General features: G+C 39.9%; 1 protein-coding gene across 1 annotated transcript in view; it reads right to left on the bottom strand.

Moving 5' to 3' along the window:
- fam163ba (family with sequence similarity 163 member B, genome duplicate a) overlaps nucleotides 1-21,827 on the bottom strand; it is a 136,596-nt gene extending 114,769 nt beyond the window's left edge. The window contains exon 1 of the mRNA XM_028809191.2: nucleotides 20,902-21,827. The gene's annotated coding sequence lies outside the window, so the exon portion shown is untranslated. The remainder of the gene's footprint in view (nucleotides 1-20,901) is intronic.
- Nucleotides 21,828-22,478: the final 651 nt, after the last annotated feature.

The raw sequence follows: 22,478 nt of genomic DNA, 5'->3' as shown, positions 1-22,478 counted from the left end.
TCATAAACAACACTTCCCAGGTGTCTGTTTTTTTGAATTGACTGATAGAAAATGTTTATCTGCCCTCCTGATGCCTCCCATCAACCTACCTCTCAGAAGTTCAGGAAATCTTAAGTTCCCTGCTCTCCCCCATAAGCAAGAAACCACCAATGTCTGGTTGTGCTTTTCTGCTACCCTCAAGCACCATGATGCCTTCTTGCAGGGTGTCACGGTCTCTCTCTTCTTTCTGAGGTGCTCCTGTGGGTAACTCTTTTGAGGTGGTCCTAACACCACCTAATGGCAGTGGTCATTGTAGAGGTGATCTATGTATTATCATGTATACTATCTCTCTTTGTCTTTCTAGACATTAACTGACCTTTTTCCTGCCCTGTGCCACTCTTTTAACTCAGCATCCCCATGCAGGCAAAATAACTCATAATGATTACAAATGGCACAGAAAAGCTTTGCAAAGTTTTAACTTGCTATATGTAGTCTTTTCATTAATAATGTGAGTAATGACCTTGATCTCCAACAACATTACTGATTACAAATCACCTGAGTACATGTACTGTATATTCCAATTTATAAAGAATATGCATTAATTTATCTTTTATCAGAACCACTTTATCCAGACCAGCATCATGGGGGCTGAAGCCTATTCCAGCAGTATTCAGCATAAAGTAGGAATCATTGCAACATTGGACACACTCATGTACATGCTTGAGCTCACTCATACTTTTTTATCAACATGCCTGCTTCTGGGATGCACAATAACATTAATACTCACTGAGCCATTATTAGGGACACGTGCACACCTGCTTATCCATGCAATTATCGAATCAGCCAATCATATAGCAGCAGTGCCTGCAATCCTGCAGATACAGGTCAAAGGCTTCAGTCAATGTTCACATCAAATACCAGAATGGGGAAAAACGTGATCTCAGTGATTCTGACTGCGGCGTGATTGTTGGTGCCAGATGCACAACAGCCTGTAGAGTTTACTCAGAATGGAGTGAAAAACACGAAACCTCCTGTGAGTGGCAGGTCTGTGAACAGAAAAGCCTTGTTGATGAGTGAGGACAGAGGAGAATGGCCAGACTGGTTTGAGCTGACAGAAAGGCTACAGTAATAATACCACTCTTTATAACTGCGGTGAGCAAAGCAGCATCTCAGAATGCACAATGCTCTGAAACTTGACACGGATGGCCTACCACAGCACAAGACCACATCATGTTCTACTCCTGTCAGCCAAGAACATAAAATTGAGACTGCACTGGGCACAGACTTACCAAAACTGGACAGCTGAAGACTTGAAAAATGTTGCCTGGTCTGTGAATCTCGATTTCTGCTGAGGCACACAGATGGCAGGGTCAGAATTTGGCACCAACAGCATGAATTCCATGCACACATCCTGCCTGTGTGGTGGTGTAGGGAATGTTTTCTTGGTACACTTTTGGGCCTGTTAATACCAATCAATCATTACTTGAATGCCACGACTTATCTGAGTATTGGTGCTAACCATGTGCATCCTTTCATGCCCACATGCTCATGTTAATGCACCAGGTCACAAAGCAAAAGTCGTCTCAGACTGGTTTCATGAAGATGACAATGAGTTTATCAATGGCCTTCCCAGTCAAAAGATCTGAATCCAGTAGAACACCTTTGGGATGTGGTAGAACGGAAGATTCATAGCATGAATGTGCAGCTGATACAGTAAATCTGCAGAAATTGTGCGATGCAATCATGTCAACATGGATCAGAATCTTAGAGGAACGTTTCCAACATCTTGAGGAATCCATGAACACGAAGAATTGAGGCAAAAGGAGACCCTGCCCAGCATTAGTACAGTGGTCCTAAGAGTTTGATCGGTGAGTGTATATTTACGTGTATTCCCATGCGGGCACTTTTATCCACAGTAGCAAAAGATGTCAACATAATCGAATAAACATCAGTCTGGGGTGCTGTTTAGGACAAAGTGCAACAGGACAAGGTTACAAAATTGATCATTACAATTGAAGAGTTCCAAACAAAATACAACCGAGTTATACTTCTTTGATAGCAAAGCCAATTTCAATTTTTTATTAAATAAGAGAGCCTTCAATGTGGGAAGATGACTGGGAGACCTGGAATAAAAATCAACATAACCATAAGCAGAAGGTACAATTAATGAGGATTTGAATCCTGAACTCCAGACCTGTGACGCCACAGCAACATTCTGTTTTAAGCAGCAGAAGCAGAAATCTCCCACAGGAAATATTCGTGGAGATGCTGAGTAGCTTGCACAAGACATTAGGGTGTTTCACAGGGGATAACCTGAACAGAAAGCCAATAATTTGAGAGTGGGCAGTGATGCTCTGTGTTAATTTGGAGCACTACATCACTGTCAGCTCTTCAACCGGCATCTACTAATGAAGAGTAAAATAACACATTAATCAGTACCAGGCACACGACGGCAGAATTTAATGAAAAGAAAAAGCAGGAGCACAGAGAGGTCACTGAAATTTCCTTCCCTTTCTCCTGTTCAGTGGTCAGGTTACTTGAGCATTTAGAGCAGGAATGGGTGCCTCCCGGGCTTGGAGGGCTGTAGCCCAATGCTCAGTCAGTCACTAGTTAATTCATGTCTGCCCGTGAACTCCTCACTGAATTAGTCTTCTTCCTTACCAATCACAAAATTCAAAAGAGTCCTGTTCTTGCGAGTTGCTCCTGACAGAGTTATGTTATGGCATGTCTCTATTTCTCTGACACTTTACACCATCATACTTTATTGCTTCTCTTCAAATTTTGGCTGATCATTTATTTTTGTCAAGAAAGTGGTTCATTCCTGACAAAGATGCAGTTGTGAGTGACAGATTAACTCAGGACCATCGTGCCCGCCTGTGGCTCTTCTGTTTTGAGCGTCATATGTTGCTTAGCAACGACTCTAACTAGCACACTTCCTCTTTAACACATCTGCTTGTATACAGTTAGGGGCCTTGTGGTTTAGGCTTATGGGATAGGTGAGTGGACGGTGGTTTAGTGATTGAATAATTCCTCTGTCTATTCCAGTATCTATGCATACTATGTCAGTGTATAAGGATAAAAGCAACTGAAAATAAATACAGGCTCTATATCCTGCGCTGGTAATTGTCTTGCACCCATAGCTGCCAGGAAAAGGAACCAGTACCCTGTGACCCTAAACTGGAAATGTGAGTTAGATGATGGATGGCTATATAAAAGTTTCAGAAAGTATTCTGACCCCTTTAGTTTCTCCATGCTTTGCTGTGTTGTAGATTTAGTTTTAATTGGATACAATTTCCACCAATCTAAATGTAATAACCCATAATGACAAAGTGAACATATGTTTTCAGAAAGGCTTGCAGATTTATTCAAAATGTAAAACTGAAACCTCTCAAGTATTCAGAACCCTGAATTCAGTAATTTGTAAAAGCTCTTTTGCAGCAGTTACAGCTTTGTGTCTTCTTAGGTAAGTCCCTACACGCTTTGCACACCTGGATTTGGCCAGTTAATCTCACTATTCCTGGCAGATGCTCTGAAGCTCCATTCGATTGGATGTTAAGTGTCTGTAAACTGCCATCTTAAGGTCTTCCTACAGATGTTCTATGGGGTTTTTTTAAGTCAGGAAATTGACTGGGCCACTCAAGGACACTCAGACTCTTGACCCAAAGCAACTCGAGTGTTGCCTTGGTTGTACGCTGCGGGTCATTGTCATGCTGAAGGTGAGCTGTCACCCTAGTCTGAGGTCACATGAACTTTGGAGCAGATTTTCTTGAAGGACCCCTCTGTATTTGACTGCATTCATCCATCCCTAAATTCTGACGTGTTCTTGCCACGGAACATCTTCTTCTTCATGGTCCCAGGTTCCTTTAAACTGTCACATGCCTTTAACTCAAAGTGGCTTCTGTTCAGCCACTCTACTATAAACACCTGATTGATGGAGTACTGCTGAGATGGTCATCCTTTCAGCTGGTTCCACCATCTCAGAGGACTTCTGAAGCTCTGTAAGAGTAACCATTGGATTCTTGGTCTCCACCCTGACAAAGGCATTTCTTGCCTGGTTACTCAGTTTGGCCAGATAGCCAACTCTAAAAAGAGTCCTGGTAGTGGTTCCAAACTTCTTCCATTTTACAATTATTGAAGCCATTCTGCTCAAGGGGACACTCAAAGCTTTACAAATTGTTGTATCCCCTTGCCCTGGTCTATGCCTCACCAGAATTTGATCACGGAGGTCTACAGAGAGTTCTTTGGACTTCACGCATTCTTATTGTCCTTACATATGACTTGTGGTCCTTCTATACACAGGTATGTCTGCCTTTCTAAATGATGTCCAGTTTGCTTTTTTACAGATGGACCCCAATCAAGTCCTAGACACCTGTCAAGGAGAATTAAAGCAAACATGGATGCCCCTAACAAAAAATGAGTGGCACATCAAAGTGTCTGACTACTCACATAAAAGAGAGATTTCAATTTTTTAATTTTTTAATACATTTGCAGACCTTTCTGAAAACATGTCTTCACTTTGTCATTATGGATTATTTTGTGTTGATATCCTTTCAACATGAAGGGGTCTGAATACTTTCTAAATGCACAGTATGTGATAAGAAAATATTGACAGTCAAGCTGTACTTGGAAAAGGGAAAGATCAGGACTTGAAAACGGAAACCAAAGGGCAGGCAAAACACGTGATGAAGAAACCAATAAAACGTCAGAAAGATCCCAATAATATGAATCAAAAAGCTATTTGAAAATTTGGGGTCAGACAGGTCACTCATTGTCCAACTTGCTTAGTCTCAAACAGGGTGGTGCTGGAGCCTACCCCAGGTGGCATAGGGCGCAAGGCAGGAACAAGCTCTGGATGGGGCACCAAAACGTGGGGTGCAAAATAAATAAAAAACAGCTCTTTTGAACACTGAATTTAAAGTTTATCCAGCAGCCTCCTTGCTTTGTACGTCCATCTTAAATAATTGGTTTGTGACGTGTCATGTTGCAGGCACTTGACTGCGACCTGCATAGCAGCAAGAACACAATGTAGCTACAGAAACAACTGGAAACACAGATGGCAAAAACTGTCAGAATAGGTGCAGAATGATCTAAAAAAATAAGTAAGCATGGAAATTCCAAAACAATACTAATAAGTGATAATCTGAACAACAGAAAATAATAGCAAGAATAAGTTCAAATTCATATAAGCATACGTTTTACCCTTATTACTTACTGTTCTTCCTAAGAGTGGAAAAAAATATCTGTACTTTGAATGCCTGGAAAAGAAAGAAGTTCACACTGTATGTAAGCCCACCTGCTTTTAAATCCTAAACTTACCTCCTACAAAAAGGACCGACAAAATGGATCAAGAGATGAAGTGTAATTGAAACGTGAAATTCAAAAGCAGGAGAACCAAGAATCAGACGCTAAAACATAAAAATAAAACATTAAGCAAACTCATGGTCGTAAATAGATCACTGAGAATTCTTTAACTGTACTGTAAATCATTCAGAAACTCCAGTTCACGCAAACCTATTGTCAGCCATCTCAGATGCTAGAAGAGAGGAGTCCACTGGTGTCCTCGAAGATGTGAGTTGCCACTTAGTTCAAACAGCTCTGCTGGGTCTACTTTATCAATGTCTTTGAGGATCTGAAGTACCTGGGTGAGGTCCCCACACAGTCTCCTCTGGTTTAACTCTCTGCGACTGTCATGGGACAGCATGCCCTTAATTCTCCTCTGCACAGCTTCAAGTGCTGTTGTGCCTTTCTTGTAGTGTAATGACCAGAATTGCAGACAATACACCAGATGTGGTCTCATTATGCAGTCCGAGAATAATATCCCTTGATTTATATTCAATTGTTTTTATTATATGACCTAACATCTGACACATATGTGTACCTGGGCCCACCTTCCTTGTTCGGGTAAGGTAAACAGTTCTGCCCTGGGACGAGAGGGGTGCTGACACTAACAACATCATCTCCTTCACCAGGAGCATTGAGGAGACACCAAAGGAAGACGTGTAGGTCCACCCTATGGAGAAGACTCCGCCCCTTCCAGCACTATAATAACCAGGCAACCAGGGAGCTGTGGGTCAGACATTGATTGGTGAAGGAGAATAACAGAGCATTTGAATCTCAAGCCACAAGATCCTCCTTTATTGTTTTGTTTTAGTGCCCCATCTTTTAGTATACGTCACAAGAATAGACAGGAGACATCAAAAACGTTTCGGGCAGCCACCTGTATATTATGCCCTGGCTGCAAAATGGGTTTGTTTAAGATGAGTTATGTTCAGGTTCAAGTCCAAAACAGAACTGTTCGAGAGGTGTAAAGATGCCGGCTTTAAAGGCCGAGTCCAGAAGTAACATCATCAGGACAGGAAGTGGCATCATCTTTGGCTCCGGAGCAGGAAGTGACGTCATCGTTGCCGCCGGAACCGGAAATGACGTCATCATTTGGGGCCAGAAAAAAACAAAACGGAAGTGACATCATCATTGGCACTGGAACCATGCGGGATTTACCTTGGATGGTCTACAGAGGATTGAGAGAGAAAGTCAGTGCACCTCGCCACCCACTGGCCTAGCATGGAACTACCATTATTCACGCCCTTTAGCTTCCTCCCATGTGCACGTGTGTGACACATACTTATCCCAGCCAAGTTACCAATCTCATTTGCCTTTAAATTACATCTGCACATTGGTTAGATGATAAAAATACTGTGTGAACGTAAATTCTTAATTCGTTTTCAGAGGTTGTGTTCTTTAGGACAGTGTCTCCCATCTTGTATTTATAATTGACGTTCCTCTTGCACACATGTAGCTCTTTGCACTTTTCTATATTAAACTGCATTTTCCAAGTGTTCTCCCAAATTTGAAGCTTGTCCAAGTTTTTCTGAAATTTTTTTACAGCCTCCTGAGTGTCTACTGCTCCTCCAATTTTAGGATCATACACCATTTGATATGCTGAATACGGTACATCTTCTCCAGAGCACACTAACAAAACTAAACAAAATGTGCATAGGGACCACCTGCTAGCTTCACTGTACAATGTTTGCTGCTACTGTCACTAGGATGGAGTGTGGGGCCACAGTTATTAAGTACAGTCAGGTCCATTGCTCATCTAGCACATGCAATATGGTTGCAATCCCTTCCTCCATTCTGCATTGATTCTCTGGAAGAAACCAACTGACTTGAACCCTAATTCCCTGCACCTTTTACTGTGTTTTTCCCCAGCTTGTGCCATGACCTGCTGCCTGATCCCGACTGTGTCCTCATGTGCTCCATTTTTACCTGATCTTTGCTCTGGCCTTTTGCTTACTGATGATGTTTCCATTTTCTTGAACTGTGTGATTCATTTTATGAAACCTGCCTCTAAAACACTTTTGAAGCAGCTTCTGTCTCTCTTTAAATCGCAGCACCAGTCCTCCATGCCATCTTAAACTAAGAAGTTGAAATGATGAGAAAATGTGAATGTTCCAAAGCGAGTGAATATACAGACTGAGGAGATGTTTACCCAGAGCAACATGGCAAGGAGTAATAAATACGACCCTTATCCTCACCTCTGGCACATCTAAAAGTGGAAAAGGAACAGTTCTTACTACATCTTTTCCTACTTTCTAAAGCATCATTAATAATGCAAGATTTAACCTTTGAAGGCCACTCATTTTAATAGCTATAATTGGAAGGAGAATGAAGCTAATTTAACGCTTTTCTGTTCTCTTCATTGCCTGGACATGCATAGTAACAGGAGAGGAAAATACCAAAAATAATATTAATTTACTGTACATTGAGAATTCTCCACAGAGCATCATAAAAAAGAAACAATCTTCTGGCACAATTAAGATGAAGTTCAAGCCCGTCCACTTCTGGCCACAGTTGTCCTCCAGCTGACTCATCCTGAAGTTTTCATTTCATGACTCACAGCCAGCACAATACAGTATGCAAAAAATACAGAGTTTATTTTAACAAAAAGAGAAGGAAATCGGGCTACAGGCTTGTCACACAAAAATCCCGAAAGTGTGCTGTTGGTATTTTACTAGAAAATTAGGAAATCCAGTAAAGAATTAACATTGGCAGCTATTTGAGTACAGACTGAGGACCGTGTATACACTCAAGGTAAAATATAAATCTGAACATGTTGAACTTTGGTATGATCTCCAGCAACTTGAAGTAGAAGAAAGTGAACTCCATACAAATACTGTCCTTCAAGTATGCTAAGATTTGACAGCATGAGGAAAAGATTTTACAATATCCAGACACATTCAAATAGCCATGTGTACCAACATTTCTAAATATCACTTATAATTGGTGATTAATCAGTATAATCACACCTCCATAGCCCCGCACTCCCGGTGGTAAACAAGAAGAGATGGGCTTTAACTAACTTTACACATTCAAACTCAAGCAGACCTTGAAGATCCCAACCAGCCTTTCTGGAACTTCATTCAACTGGTCAGTGTTGGATTAGAGCCATCTCATATAAACGTGAAGCTGAAGACCACCCAAAAAACCCCCACAGATATTCAATTCCAAATTTCCCAGTCATCAACTTGACAGCATTTGTCCATCTACATGTCATTCATCCATTCATTTGTCATTCATCTATCCATTTGTAATTCATTCATTCATCCATCCATCCATTCTCCAACCCACTATATCCTAACTACAGGGTCACAGGGGTCTGCTGGAGCCAATCCCAGCCAACACAGGGCGCAAGGCAGGAAACAAACCCTGGGCAGGGCACCAGCCCACCGCAGGGCACACACACACACACACACACCAAGCACACACCAGCGACAATTTAGAATCGCCAATCCACCTAACCTGCATGTCTTTGGACTGTGGGAGGAAACCAGAGCACCCGGAGGAAACCCACACAGACACGGGGAGAACATGCAAACTCCACGCAGGGGTGGACCCGGGAAGCGAACCCAGGTCTCCTAACTGCGAGGCAGCAGCGTTTCCCACTGTGCCACCGTGCCGCCCTCATCCATTCATTTGTCATTTATTCTTCCACTTGTCATTCATCCCATCCACTTGCTATTCATCCATTTATTTGTATTTCATCCCATTCATTTGTCATTCATCTATTCATTTATCATTTATTCATCCACTTGTCATTCATCTATTCATTTGTCATTCATTCAACCACTTGTCATTCATCCATTCATTTGTCTTTCATCCCATCCACTTGTCATTCATCCATTCATTTGTCTTTAATCCCTTTCATTTGTATTCATCCAAACCACTTGCCATTCATCCATTCATTTGTCTTTCATTCCATCCATTTGTTATTCATCCGTTCATTTTTATTTCATTCCATCCATTTGTTATTCATCCATTCATTTGTCTTTCATTCCATCTGCTTGCCTTTCATCCCATTCCACAAGTCCATTTTCTCATCTGTTTTCTTTCCATTCCATGCAGTGCTTGATGTACACCAAAATGACAAATCTCAGACTAGTTAAGACTCATCAGTTACCATTCTTATTTTGTACTTTTTCCATGTGTTGATTAAGTACTTTAATAACATTCAAGTTTTGTTCAATAATATGTGTGTGTGTGTGTGTGTGTGTGTGTGTGTGTGTGTGTGTGTGTGTGTATGTGCGTGACGAAGGCTTAATGCCAAACAAGCTCATCTAACTTTCTGTCTGTCAGGAGACTTGTAGCTGGACGTTCTTTAATACATTACAGCACACACTATCTATGCATATTTTGTGAGCAGGAATGAATATATATTATACATATGTTATATACCTACTCATACATACAGTATACAAACTGAATGCTAAAAAAATTAAATAAGTGAGCTGCATGAAATGGAAGAGGCCACATACAAACATACAGTATACCAAAAATGATTGCAATACAGTGCATCAATGCCTAAAACTTTGATCAAAATGCATAACATAACATTTCAAGCCAGTTTAATCCAATTCAATGTCCTGGGAGGCTGCAGTCTATCCTGGAGGCACTGGGCACAGGGCAGGAAGCAGGTCTGCAGTGCCCACTCACACACACATCCACTCAAAGATATTTCAGGCCTGCCAGTTAAACTAAGCTGGCCATCTTCAAAGATATGGGAGAAAAACTAATGCAGACACAAAGAGCAACAAGAGTCTGGCATAGGATACAAAAGTAGGTCATTGTATGCATGAGATGGGATTTGCCCCGATAACCACCCATGGCTTTGCATAGAATAGGTAAAAACTAAATTAGCCTAACCTGCATCTGATAAAAAAAAAAAAAAACACACGAACATACACACTCAACACAGTCACTGCAAAGGCCAGGCCTACAAGACTTTGAGGCAGCAGCTCCAGGTCACAATGTATAATCTTTCACGTATTATTGCTGCCCACATGTGTGGTGTCTTGCTCAAAGTCACATAGTTGTGGGGACTGAACTGGCACCCTAGTGGTTCACAGTACAACAATGTACCATTTACATCTCACCATTTGCAACACTCATTCACATTTTCTAGCCTGCCCAATTCAGTTCAATGTTGCAAGGAACCAAAACCTGAAGATAAGTATCTTTGGGCCTGGCCAGTACATGGATGGGAGTCCATCAAGGAAAATCTTGGATTGCTGCTGGAAAGGGAATTGGTGGGGTGATACTTACACTGCGCTCTCTTTGTGGAAGTACAGTATGTGCACTGTGCTGTAAAAATGGGTGCCATCCTTTGGATGACATGTAAAAAAGTGGGGGTGTGACTCTCTGTGGCCTTAAAAAAATCCCTGGACATCTTTCGTAAAGAGCCGGGTGTTTCTCAATGTCCTGGTTAAATGGCCCACCATGGCCTGTTTATTCTAATCATCCCCTTTCACAACTTCACCACCTAATAACTGCAGGTACAGTAATGTGTGGTGAGCCGACTAGTGCAGTAATCATCCAGGTGGAATGTGCACAATGGTGATTAGAATCATCAGAACACTCTAGACGAGAACAGGCCATTCAGCCCAACAAAGCTCGCCAGTCCTATCCACTTATTTCTTCCAAAAAAACATCAAGTCGAGTTTTGAAAGTCCCCAATGTCTTACTGTCTACCACACTACTTGGTAGCTTATTCCAAGTGTCTGTCATTCTTTGTGTAAAGAAAAACTTCCTAATGTTTGTGCGAAATTTACCCTTAACAAGTTTCCAACTGTGTCCACGTGTTCTTGATGAACTCATTTTAAAATAACAGTCTCGATCCACTGGACTAATTCCCTTCATAATTTTAAACACTTCAATTATGTCACCTCTTAATCTTCTTTTGCTTAAACTGTATAGTGGTGGTTCAAGTGGCTGCCCACTATCTATATGAAGAGCTTGAGCAAGTTAGGAAAGAGCAAAATAAATAAACAAATAAATAAAAATTAATAATAATAATAATCGTTATTATTATTTTTTATTTATTATTATTGTCCTGCGAGCTTAAATGGGACGTCAGTTCATTGAAGGGCACACATACATCCGCTTGTCACTTATACTGTGTCACTTTAGAATTACCACCAAGCCTGCAAGTGGAAGGAAAGCCTCCTACATATCAAATATCCAAACACTAAATCCGTTACATCCCATTATATAATAATCCAGCTATAGCAGTCCTCATACCACACTTTAAGGAATCATAAAGCATTGCCCTACCAACACCACTGTTTTCCTTTTTTTAGTCAGTGAACTTCCATAACATGAGAATCTAGAATTGAATACATATAGGATTTTGAATAAATCGAGACATATTAATAAAAGATGGTTTGATGCTTTTAGAAATCCTCAATATTGCTTAAGAAAAATAAATGTATGAATGAATTACACATAGGAATACCACTTAAATGTGGCTTTGTTGGGTTCTCCACCAGGATGAGCAGGCTGCCTCATCCCACTTTTTTGTGTATAAAGAACTGCAGCCGAGTTGATGTGGAGACTGATGGGCATAATAGGGAGAATGCAAAAAGATGAGAGGAGTCTTTGTAGAAGTGAACTGCTTCGGGCTGTGGTGCCTAAACCGTTGCCTTCTCTTTCGTTGGATCATTCACTTCTCTTAAAGGCGTTCTGTAAAGTAAATACCCCAGCATACCAATTATATTAATGTCTATCCACACATCCATCCATTTTCTAAATCCAGTTATCTAGAGCAGGGTCTCAGGGAAGTTTGAGTCTAACCTTACAAGCACTGAGTACAAGGCAAGAACAATCTCTGGATAGGGTGACACACACATCAGGAGACAATCTGGCATTGTCAACCACCTAACCTGCATATCTTTTGAACTGTTGGATGACACAGTAGCACCTGGAGGAAACCCATGAACACAGGGAGAACATGCAAATTCCATGCGAAGAGGATCTGAGATGGAAATGCTGGTCTCCTTGTTGCGAGGCTGCAGTGTTATCACTACGCCATCATGCTGCCCAGCCTGTTAAGTGAGTGATTAAGGAAAATAAACGTGGTAATAGCCTGAACATGTTTTGAAAGAAAATATAACAGAAATATTTTTTTGATGAAATTAATTAAAGTATGATTAAGTGTCTAAAGAAATTGGTAACTGACCTGAAGTAAAGCTGCTAATTCAGGATTTCTGGTTACATTCTATTGTGGTCACTCTTAACTGAACATTAACAATATTATGCAAGATGGCAGTGCAAAATGATATAAAATGATAAAATTGGAATATTTTCCCAAATATCATTTAAGTTAATCAGTGATTCCATATTGTTCCTGTGTGTGTGCTTGAGTGTGTGAGTGGGCTCTGTGATACACTGCACATGGCTGGCTCCAGCCTTGATCCGAATGCCATCAAGCTAAGCTCCAGCTCTGTGACCTTTCATCAGATTAAGCAGGTTATGTTATACGAAAAACTAACAAATTATTCAATCTCCAGAAACTTTAAACAAAATGTAAACTTGCTATTTTATTGTGACAGTGTCCAGATAGGGCAGCTTTAGCCTTCAAAGGTTCTTTTTTTTATTTGGTGGGCAGGTTAATCTTGGAAATGGCTAAGTTATTAGTCTTGTTCCATATGTACACCCTGTAATGCTTACCTCTGGAATCCTTAATAAAGGCTGACTACCTCTGTAGTGAAACACACACACTATGCGACTCTTCAATTCCACCCAGTTGAGGGTGTGTAAACGTTAACATTATACAATGTAAAACATTATAACAATGTTTTACCTGCATTTTTATCACTCTGTAATTTAATATTGTTTTTTTATCAGTATGCTGCTGCTGGAGTATGTGAATTTCCCCTTGGGATTAATGAAGTATCTATCTATCTAAAGGATTCAGCACTAAACCTCTGAATCACTCACCTTGCTCTCAGTTGCACCCACTGTAAGGGCCAAACCTCTGAATAACTTAGCAAAGGCCAGGAGATCTGCTCCTGCTGAGATCCCAGAATTCACCCTGCTCCCTGTTCACTACCATTGGAAAGATTTTGAGCAGATATGCCATCTGGGACTGTCTACACTTGAAAGGCAGGCACTAAACACTCGAACAGGGACCAGGACCCTGATCCCGCAGGACCACAGTGAGATAATATCCAAACTTTATTTCAATCTAAATGTATTTTTATTGTGGGCGGCATGGTGGCGCAATAGGTAGTGCTGCTGCCTCACAGTTAGGAGACCTGGGTTCGCTTCCCAGGTCCTCCCTGCGTGGAGTTTGCATGTTCTCCCCGTGTCTGCGTGGGTTTCCTCCGGGTGCTCTGGTTTCCTCCCACAGTCCAAAGACATGCAGGTTAGGTGGATTGGCGATTCTAAATTGGCTCTAGTGTGTGCTTGGTGTGTGGGTGTGTTTGTGTGTGTCCTGCAGTGGGTTGGCACCCTGCCTGGGATTCGTTCATGCCCTGTGTTGGCTGGGATTGGCTCCAGCACACCCCCGTCACCCTGTGTTCGGATTCAGCGGGTTGGACAATGGATGGATGGATGTATTTTTATTTGCAGAGAAACCAGGCTTATATCCAAATGTTAGATAATATAATGGAGGAAAACACTCGACCTGGATGATTCAAATCAGAGTCACACAGCAAGCTTCAGTTCATATGGTCAACTGACTTTGAGTTACTACAGTCTGACTTTTTAGGCCACATGTGATACGTGTTTTCTCTTCTCCACTCGTGATGGGCCATTCTTTATAAACGACTGTTTTCATTGAATTATGGGTATTGAACCATGAGCACGAACAAATCGGTTCAGTAGAGCTCAACGGGAGTCCTAAAGCACATGCATGACGCTATGAGCCTCTTTAATTTAATGTTTGTAGTGCACATGAAGGTACCATCCTTCTGATTCCTGATTCTTTCTAGTTACAACTAAATCATCCTCAGCAATCAAGAAGTCTATCATTGATCATTCTCTTTCTCATCATACAAGTATAATACAATACAATACAATACAATACAATTTATTTTTGTATAGCCCAAAATCACACAAGAAGTGCCACAATGGGCTTTAACAGGCCCTGCCTCTTGACAGCCCCCCAGCCTTGACTCTCTAAGAAGACAAGGAAAAACTCCCAAAAAAAACCTTGTAGGGAAAAATGGAAGAAACCTTGGGAAAGGCAGTTCAAGGAGAGACCCCTTTCCAGGTAGGTTGGGTGTGCAGTGGGTGTCAAAAGAAGGGTGTCAATACAATAAAATACACAGAACAGAACAAATCCTCAATACAGTATAAAAATAAAAATTTTAGAAGTACATAAAAATTTAAAAATACAGTAACAACACATTCACCAACATCTTAGAAAGTGTTCAAGGTTTGTTTTGCACAATGTGTTATTAGAATTCTTTTAAACAGAATATGCACTCACTGGTTACTTTATTAGGTACACCTGTTCAACTGCTTGTAAACGTAAATATTGAATCAGCCAATCACACGGCAGCAACACAGTGCATTTAGGTATGTAGACATTGTCAGGCCGACCTGCTGAAGTTCAAACCTAGAATCAGAAGGAAGAAGAAAGGTGATTGAAGTGACTTTGAACGTGGAATGCCTGTTGATGCCAAACGGGCTGGTCTGAGTATTTCGGAAACTGCTGATCTACTGGGATTTTCACCCATAACCATCTCTAGGGTTGACAGAGTATTGGGAAAATATCCAGTGAGCCGCAGATCTCTGAGTGAAAATGCCTCGTTGATGCCAGAGGTCAGAGGAGAATGGCCAGACAGGTTCGAGCTGATATAAAGGCAACTGTAAGTCAAATAACCACTCATTACAAATGAGATATGCAGAAGAGCATCTCTGAACACACAACATGTCAAACCTTGAAGCAGATGGGCCACAGCAGCAGGAGACCATACCGGGTACTACTCCTGTCAGCTAAGAACAGGCAACTGAGGCTACAATTTGCAAGGTCTCACCAAAATTGGACAATAGAAGATTGGAAAAATGTTTTCAGGTCTGCTGTCTCAATTCTGCTGCGACATTCAGATGAAGTGTAAAAATTTAGCATTAACAACATGAAACCATGGATTCATCATGCCTTGTATCACCGGTATTGGTGGTGTTAGTGTAATGGTGTGGGGGATATTTCCTTGGCACACCTTGTCCCTCTAGCACCAACTAAGCATTGTTTAAATGCCACAGTCTACCTGAGTATTGTCGATCTCCTTATCACTGCAATTTACCCATCTTCCGATGACTACTGGATAACGTACCATGTCACAAAGGTCAAATCACATCAAACTGGTTTCTTGAACATGAGAATAAATTCATTGGACTCAAATGGCTTCCACATTCAAGAGATCCTAATCCAGTAGAGCACCTTTGAGATGCGGTGGAACGGGAGATTTGCATCAAAAATGGGCAGCCGCAAAAATCTGCAGCAACTGCATGATGCTATCATATCAATATGGACCACAATCCCTGTGGAATGTTTCCAGCATTTTGTTGAATCTATGCCCCAAAGAATTACGGCAGTTCTTAAGGCAAAAATGGGTAGAACCCGGTACTAGAAGGGTGAACTTAATAAAGTGGCTGGTAAGTGTATAAACATAATATTAAACTAACTAGCTGTGTAAGCCTGTGCTGTAAAAAGCCTGTGGTCCTAGAAACTATTGAAATCATCAGAAAAAAAATTGAAATGTGGAGATGTCAGGTAATTGGAAGGAATTACTCTGAGCGTCTCTCTCCTAGGAGGTTTTGTTTTGCCAACGTGCTCACATTGCTTGTACATTAGCAGCTAAGTGAGTGACTCTTTCTTCTGAGGTTTCGTTTTGCCAACGTGCTGGCCTCGCTTGTGTTATTAGTGGCTAAGTGAGTTTTCTATTTCTTCGAAGGCAGAGCCCTTACCCCGACTCCACCTCTCACTTCTGAGTCGGACAGACAGACACACACACTTCCACGCGTAGAAGTTTATATATAAGATATGTTTATGTTCCTTTGTACATTCAACAAATTAGTCACACAAATCTTAAAGTTATAAAAATATTATTCAAATTTCGAACAATTTTTGCTTTCAACTTTACTTTACCGCACATGTTTAACAGGTCACAGAGCATGTATCACTCACTGATTCTTTTGAGTTCTAACTGAATCATTACATGTTACAAGATTCTTGTTCATTTGACTTGTGATTTAATCAATACTCACAAATGAATCATAGAATTCTCATTCATTTTATTCATAAACGAATCGTTATCTGTGAAAGAGTCAAGTGATTCTCATTCATTTGACTAGCGAATAAGTCTCATAATTCTCGTTCACTTGATTTTTGAACTGAATCATTACCCAATGTGCTACCATTCTTTGTGTACTAAAACAGGGTGATATTATATGAAGTGTCATCATGTTAAACATGTAACTAACATTTTCATGAACATATATATTCATATTCATAAATATATACGTATATGTCACTGAATAGTATGATTTATTAAATTATATATTTGTCATGTGATCAGAGAAGACCCCTTCCAAACTAAATGAATCAAACATCAACCAATCAAACAAATGAAATGAATGAAAAGAATCGACTTAAATGGGTATTTTGAAATAATCAAATCAGAAAAGTAAATGAAATGTCCATCAGTATTCTCCTCTTGTAATATCTCTGACAATGATCCTTTCCTTTACAGAATGCCTAGGTAGCTGACCATACAAGAATTATATCTGCTAAAGTTGGACAACTCATTATTAACGGTGGTCCTTTTACTTGTCAGTGAAGTTACGTTAAGTTAAATATAATAGCATGTTGACTACAAGGTTCCCAAGCTCCTGTTTCACATCCTCTTACAAGCATATACACACTGGTTGGTTTTTCCAAGGTTAAAAGAATGCAGTTTAGTAGTAATAACATTTTTTTAGTTTTTGCTTTAGAATTTGCATACGTCCAAGTATTTCTCAATTTATTTGTGTGCATCCCACCACCCTCTTTCTCTTGAAGAACATTCCATCCTATGAGTCAGTTATTTGTTGCCTTCTCTCCAAAAGGGCAGCTGCCTGCTTAACTCCTGTTTAAATACACACTATCAAAACTAATGTTAACTTTTCCAGTGTATTCGTCTAAAAGCCTCATTTTACTCAAAGAATCCTATAATAATCCTAATAGCTACACACATTAAATATTATGAGCCTTATTTAACAAACTGTAAAAGCACATCTTTCTCGCCTCAGTGCACTTGCTGTTTTTTTTAACATAACAAGCTCTAAATGTGGAAAAGACACGGTTATAACTACAACTGTAGGTATTTTCTAAAGCATCATGAATAATGTTAAGATTTAGCATTCGAAAGCCACTGATATTAACAGCAATATCTGAGGCTATAGTGACTCTAATTTAATGCATTTCTGTCTTTTTCTTTCCCTTGACATATGTAATAATACCTGGAATATATTAATATACTGTACATTGAGTATTCCTCATGGAACATCATAAAAATGATCTGCTGACACAATTAAGTCGAGGTTCAAGTCCATCCACTTCCGGTCACAGTTGACCTCCAGCTGACTCATGCTGAACTTTTCACTTTATCACTCACAACCAGCACAATGCAGTACACAAAAAACATTGAATTTATTTTAATAAAAATAGAAGAAAATCAGGAAAGAGTCTCATCACACAGAAATACTGAAAATGTGCTCAGTTTGGTATTCATTTTTAAATTTAGTGAACCCGGTAAAGTCTTAAACTTTGATCTGAAAAATTGCATTTGAGTACAGATTTGCCATTTCTCAGGTCATCCCCATGCCTAAGCCAAAATATGAATCGGAACATGTTGGACCTTTCAATTTAGGCTTCATCACCAGCAGCATGAAGTAGAAGCCCAAAAGAAGTGTATTCTTTAAAATATTGTCATTTTTAGGATGCTAAGCTCTGAGAGATCAAGATACATTCAAATAAGAAGATATATTGTACTAACATATCCAAATATCTTTTATAAATGACGGTAACCAGTATAATCTTTCTGAGTCATCTCATATAAACATGAACCTGAAGACCAGCAAGAAAAACACAGAAGTCCAAGTCCAAATTCCCCAATCATCAGTGAAGTAACACTCATCCATCCATTTGTCATTCATCCCATCCACACTTCTTTTTTCCAACCCTGCTTTTTCAAATCCATGTCACAGTTTAGGCAGGCAGTGAGGTTTAGTGTGTCAAGTGCTACTCTGTGACCAGGAGCAAGTCACTTCACCTGCCTGTGCACCTACATGTCACCAACTGTATCGCAAATGTTCTAAGTCGCCTTCGTTAAAAGCGTTTGCCGTAAACATCAACCTTAATGTACAGTATACCTGATTGACCAACCACCACACCAGTAAAGAAGCATCTGCTACTCTAACATTTACAAGTCTCTCATTTTCTACTCTAATCTTTTCAGGTGTGACTTGATTAATACTTCAGTAACGTTCAAGATTGGTTAAAAAATATGTATGTATGTGTTTGTATTTCTGTGTATGTGGTGAAGGCTTAATGCGGAACAAACTTCTGACTTTTTGTCTGTCAGTAAGGTTGTAGATGAGTATCATGTAATGCATACTGACACACACTGTCTACGTACAGTATATGTGCATATATTTTGTGTGCATGAATGAATATACACTATACATTTTATATATATATATATAAATATACATACTGTATATATCTACTATATATATATATATATATATATATACTACTGTGTATACAGTACATAGACAAACAAATTATATACTGTATAAATATATTTATATATAAGCATATGCATAAAACTGGCCCTCTCATCTGGGGTTGCTTGTGCTACTGAGTTTAAATGGAATACTTTAAATGGATGGACAGGTGGATATATTTGTACGTGTGTATAAATGGAGAGATGTATTACTCCTCAATATGCATAAGACGTTGAATTATATAAATACACAGCAATTATGTGTGGGCGTCAGTTAATGTGTGTGTATTGTAAAAGGAACACTTCTTAACACTTTACACATACTGTAAAGAAAAAATGTGATAGATAGATAGATAGATAGATAGATAGATAGATAGATAGATAGATAGATAGATAGATAGATAGATAGATAGATAGATAGATAGATAGATAGATAGATAGATAGATAGATAGATAGATAGATTTGCCACAAGACAGTGCACATTAACACTTTATCAATCAGGAAAATGCAAAGAGATCAGGTCAGAGTGTTTATGGAAGTGACTGCTTCAGGTTAAGCCATATACAGTATTTTGTTGTGTTTTCTGTCCATGAAGCTTTCACTTTACTTCAGTCCTGTACAGTAAGTACCCCCAAGATGTCATTTAGATCACAGTCTATTAAAAGTGCAATTTAAGAAAATAATTGTGTTCAAGGCCCTCACATTTTTTCAAAGAAAATATAATAGAAACAATATCTTGAAGAAATTAATTAAATTTATTTTATAGTCCAAATGAACAGATATAAGGCTACTTAATTCAGATTTGTTGTTGCATTTTGCCGTGGTCACTATACCTTTTTGCACTTATACAACATCTTAATGCAAGACAATATAAAATGATGAAATTTTTAAATATTTTACAGAATTTCAGGTAAATTAATTGAAAATTCCATATTGACCCTGTGTGCTCTGCAATGCACTGGTGTCCTGTCCATGGCTGGCTCCTGCTTTACATCTAATGTTGCCAGGATAAGCTCCAGCTTTGTGACTTTAAACTGGATTAGGCAAGATTGAGAATGTTATGTTATATGAACTATTTTTATGTGTAATTGAGCTCTTTAGAAAATGGATGGACAGATGGAAATGCATGTGTGTGTATAAACAGATTGAAAGATTTATTAAGGTTTATTATGTGTAAAGTGTACTTGAATGTATGTTTCAGTGTTGAATTCTAGAAATACAAAGCATATACAGTATGTGGGCGTCAGTGTGTATACTGTATATGGCAAACAGCACACTTCGTAACTCTGTTAAGTGCTGTAAAGAAATATATAAAGAGAAAAGGAAAAATATATGTATAAGAAAACTTGACAGACAGACAGACAGACAGACAGACAGACAGACAGACAGACAGACAGACAGACAGATAGATAGATAGATAGATAGATAGATAGATAGATAGATAGATAGATAGATAGATAGATTTAATGATTTAAAAAATGGATGCACATATGATTCCAAACAGGAAAAGCCCAAAATAAGTTGGAATACAAGCGTATTTACTTATACGTACAAACACACGACGTATAGTTCAATTGAAATACTGGCCTTTTTCCGACTGCCTTGAGATTAAATAATCAAGTTAATGTTGCGTGAAAATCATTTTAACTAAAGACCAATGGGAATGAGGAAATATGGTGCATAAAAAAGCTGTTTTTTTTTTCTTTCCGAGGGGGAGGGTGAAAAAGGACAAGAGTCGCACAAAGACAAGACACAATCTCAGCAGGCGCATCAGCTCCACAATGATCCGCGTTTCGTTCTCCCGACGACAGGCGCCTTCACCTCTACGGCACAGCGGTCTATAGCCCGGCTTTAGTAAATGTCGTTTCTTACCTTAATAAAGATCTGAATTGTTCCTGATCTCATCCGTCTTGGTCTTCTTTTTCGGAGCGTCCGGCACTGTGCATCGGTGAACCCCAAACACGTGATTCCCCCAAATGACAGCAGCACCCGGCGCTGATTTACTCAGTTTGTGACAAATCGCAGGGAAAAAGAAAAGTACAGTAAAAATATCACATGCCGAGGATCTCCTTTTTCAGTGTCAGTACCCATGCATTTTTTGCAGGGCTACGTGATGAATATGCAGACGGTATATGGAGACAATTGGATCAAAAATAAAAAAAACCGACGTTCAGATCCCCCAGCTCAAAGGACGCAGCTCGTTTGAGACCCATGGAAGAGTCGGTTAAAGTGGTTGGCTCTGCAACTCCTTATTAAAAAAATACATTTATACTTAAAAAAAATGATAAGATTTTCAAACTAGAGATCGTCACCAACCCTCTGACGCTCCTTTCCCATTTTGGAAATTCCAGTTTTCAAGTTTGAATTTAAATGATCAATCTTTTAAAATAATTGCAAGTTATATTAATCTTTACAGGGAAAACAAACTCGAACAATCTCCATACACTGGACAGTGAAAACCAAAGCCCGCTGTTTCTTGCTTGGTTTAAAGTGAATATCGTAAAGGTTTCATCAGGTTTGTTTCTTTGTTCTGTTGTTTTATGTGGCTATTTTTGATGACCATATATTGTATCCTGCGATGCTTAGATTCCAGTGTAGCGGCTTTCAACGGTGGCCGGCATCTGTAGTCCATTAGGTTTATTTCTTAATGAAGTTAGCGTCGCGCCAGATGCATTTTCTCTTCCTTTCTCCAGTGTAAAAGCAGATTTCTCCTGCGCCTCTGATAATCATTACGTGAATAATGCAATTAACCACACAGGCGCTGTTCGAAATTTGAACATCGTATAACAGTACGGCCCTCACCCACCTCCAAACCCCCCGCCCCTCCCATCTCTCTCTCTCTCTCTCGCTTGCTCTCGCGCTCCCCAATAACTCCCACCGCCCCCGCCCCCTCCTCTTTGTGAGAAATCGCAGCGCAGTTAAGACCGATGAGCATCTCCTTTAGCTCCTATCGCAGGTGTATTTGTGCTCGACTCTTTGCTCTGTGGTAAGACAGACACACAGATCCCAGATGATGTTTGCACTCAGCTGTAACCTCAACGTTTAGCGCCATACCCGTCATCTCACCACATTTTCCTATCCATTTATTTTACTCCAGCGGCTAGAAACTGGCACGGGATTTGTCACCCCGCTGACTAACCTAGAGTTCGAATGTAATGGGTGCGTGCAAGTCAGCCCACAAGTTTCTTTAAAAGAGTTACCTTTCCTGTTAAGTGAAATCAAGATTTTATTAGAACAGCTTCGAGCAGATGGTTGATTTAGCAGGTAATCTTTTCTAATAAAGGAAAATGTAAGTCATCCTTGTTAAGCGTTTCTACTCCAAGGTTACTGCAGTGCCCTGGGTCCTGATGAAGGGATACCTGGAGAAGGAGGTCATAAAAGCAGGGGGGGGGGGGGGGGGGGGGTGGATGGATTAGCGCAAAGAATATAAAGAGCACTTAGATTGTGTG

This window comes from Erpetoichthys calabaricus, chromosome 9 (assembly GCF_900747795.2).
Source record: "Erpetoichthys calabaricus chromosome 9, fErpCal1.3, whole genome shotgun sequence".
In the NCBI taxonomy this organism is placed as follows: domain Eukaryota; kingdom Metazoa; phylum Chordata; class Cladistia; order Polypteriformes; family Polypteridae; genus Erpetoichthys; species Erpetoichthys calabaricus.
Note: the sequence above shows the minus strand (reverse complement) of the source record. Positions and strands in the feature narration are given on the sequence as shown.